Here is a 3,354-nt window from a genome sequence, read left to right as displayed (position 1 = left end):
ATTCACCGCAACTGACAAGTCTCGTGTGCTGTTATCGAAGGCCCTGGTCTTTGATTTGCTGGATTTATTCATAGGATTTAATGTATCTGGGGTATCGGAGCCGGATTGTAAACGAGCTCATTAAAATTTAATTTTCCACGAATATGTTCCATGTAGCTTTCTGTTAAGATTTTACCAACATGTCACAAACCAAACTTATGTATTATCCATAGGCTAGTTGCCCTTCTTCTAAATTATGCTTTCATTATCTTAACAATAAAAGGTCTGTTTAAAGCATTGGACAAGTGAATTGGATATTTTGTTTAACAAAACAATTTGTAATGCCTGCTTTCCAAAGCTTATTTACTTTGTGTAATGTTCTTGCTTTTAGAGCTACTGAAAATGAGTATATTACTGCAAACGAAAGAAGGAAAAAAAAGATAAATCAATTTGATGAAACACAAATGTTACCTTGTCCTATCACCATTCGTGTGACGAAACTTTCGTCATTGAGTGCGCGGTTTTGTAAAAGCGAGCAATGCCCTCTAACATAGAACATAAATGATTACGAGCGAAAATCTTACTTCTGATGAAAGTTATATCACTGCTTGTTTACTGCGGGGAGTTGAGAGCTGTCTGTAGTTGTAGATCGTTAAATAGAGTATTAAGTGTGGTACTCTCACCACTGAAGACTCGCAGCCACAGTGGAAGTAATGCCAGTAATTACAGTTTATTCGTTATATTGAGATGAATGTATGTAACCGGTGAACTTTTTGGAGTAACCGAGTTCAATATCCTGGACTTGCCATACAGTCTTAACACTTATCCTTCTTACCCCTCTCGATATCAGAGATTTACCTAATAATGGGCTGTTTGCACTGGGGTGTCAACCAATTGGGAGGCGGAGACGAAGGTGCCCCCAGTAAAAAAAAAAGTGGTCTTACTCGGTGAGTGGCAAATGCAATTACATGTCCTCCGGCGATTGAGGGGAGGGTGCGGAAGGGTTTCTACAACTTTTTGTTCACTCTCCTATTCCATTTCTTCTTCTTCTTCTTCTTCTTTCTCTCTCTCATTTTTTCTTCCACGTTTCCCCTCCTTGGTTTGCTTCGGGGTACTTTCTTTTCCTTTCTTTTCTCTCCTTCCCCTTTTTCTTTTTTCTCTTTCTTTCTTCTCTTCTCTTTCCTTTTTTCCTTTCTTTTCCTTTCTTTTCCTTTTCTTTGTTTCTTCTCTTTCATTTTTTCCTCCCCCCTCCACATCCCTTAGCGACGCCCCTGTCCCCACAATCACTTCACCTAGTTAGACTGGAGCCAATCCCCACCCTACGCCGTTCATGTGCATGTCTTATTTGTATCTATGTCTGAACTCGGACAAACCAAAAACAACATCCACGTTGATACTAACTGACTTCAGCAAAGCGTTCGATCGCATCGATCAAAACATAGCTGTAAAAAAGCTTTTGTCTCTCAATGTGAACCTATCTCTTGTCTTGTGGATATCAGACTTTCTGATGGGTAGACGTCAGTGTGTGAGGTACAACACAGCCATATCTGAATGGACTGAAATCTCTGCCGGTGTTCCCCAAGGCACAAAACTCGGCCCAAATGTGTTTTTAGCCATCATCAATGATGCTTCCTTAGACATTGTCGATCCCATTAGGAGGTACAAATATGTGGATGACCTCACTCTCCTGGAGTGTCGTGATCAAAGGAAGGACTCCAACATCCAAGCAGCCGTAACATCTTTGAGAGATTGGTCACTACGCAATCAAATGAGACTTAACCCCCAGAAATTTATATCTATGGAAGTGTGCTTCATGAGATATGCGCCTCCCCCTTTAACTGTTGTCCTTGGAGATGGAGTGATAGCGCAACAGCAGAGTGTAAAACTCCTTGGAGTGTTCATTCAGCAGAATCTCAAGTGGGACCAACAGGTAAATGAGATGCTGAGGAAAGCAAATGGAAAACTCCGTATGCTTCGACTACTGAAGCATCACAACGTCCCCACAAGTGATCTCCTGACCGTCTTCAACAGTTTGGTGCGCGTTCATGCTTGATTTTGGGCGCGTTCATGCTTGATTTTGACGGCCAGAATCAGGCATCTGTTACGCGTTTAGTTTAAAACACGATTGCGTTCATGCTCACTTTTGTAGAATCACCGAAAAACGGCGATCACGATCGCCGATCGTAAACTCACAAAAAGATGCGTTTACAATTTGTAAACGCGTTTAAATGGGGTCTACGCACTGACCTCTAGTGGGTCTACGTAGCATGCGCACACAGGTTTGCGAATCCAGCTGAAGGCCACCCAAGGAGAATTGCCTGGAGAAGTGAGCATGAACAGTGCACCGTGGAACTGCGATTACGATGAGCGTTTACGATGAGCGTTACAAATCGCTCATTCTGCCTTCAAAATCAAGCATGAACGCGCCCTTTGACGGCCAGAATCAGGCATCTGTTACGCGTTTAGTTTAAAACACGATTGCGTTCATGCTCACTTTTGTAGAATCACCGAAAAACGGCGATCACGATCGCCGATCGTAAACTCACAAAAAGATGCGTTTACAATTTGTAAACGCGTTTAAATGGGGTCAACGCACTGACCTCTAGTGGGTCTACGTAGCATTCGCACACAGGTTTGCGAATCTAGCTGAAGGCCACCCAAGGAGAATTGCCTGGAGAAGTGAGCATGAACAGTGCACCGTGGAACTGCGATTACGATGAGCGTTTACGATGAGCGTTACAAATCGCTCATTCTGCCTTCAAAATCAAGCATGAACGCGCCCTAAGACCAACGTTTGAATACGCCGTCCCCGTTTGAAATCCAGGGCTCACCAAGGAACACGTCCGAAAACTTGAGAACATCCAGAAAAGGGCACTGAAAATCATCCTTGGACGTGAATTCACATATTATGATGACGCTCTCACCCTGCTGAATATTTGTACCCTTGTTGATCGACGAAAACAGATCTGTCTTCAATTTGCTAAGGAACTGAACAAACCAACAGGACCCTGCCATCACCTGATGCCTCAGGCACCGGAAACTGCCTTTCAAATGAGACTATTTTTCTTCTTCCCCTTTTCTTATTCTCTTATTTTTATTCTTGTTCTTCTCCTTCTTTTTCCCCTGTTCCCTTTTCCCCTTCTTCTTCATCTTCTTCCTACACCTTTTTTTTTTTTTTACTACCACAGTATTATCATAATAACAATAATGTCAATTTTTGATGCAGTCTGAATATATGCAATATGTTTTTTAATCTATATTTCCCAATGTATTTTAAACGTTTGTACAAATGTATTTATGTCATTTTTAAAAAGGAATATTTGTAAAATCATCGCAATTCGGCTATGCCGCAATGATGTTTTTTCATTAATAAAC

This window comes from Strongylocentrotus purpuratus, unplaced genomic scaffold (assembly GCF_000002235.5).
Source record: "Strongylocentrotus purpuratus isolate Spur 01 unplaced genomic scaffold, Spur_5.0 spur5_contig_866, whole genome shotgun sequence".
In the NCBI taxonomy this organism is placed as follows: Eukaryota; Metazoa; Echinodermata; class Echinoidea; order Camarodonta; family Strongylocentrotidae; genus Strongylocentrotus; species Strongylocentrotus purpuratus.
The sequence above is the reverse complement of the archived record's forward strand: the minus strand, read 5'-3'. Positions refer to the sequence as shown.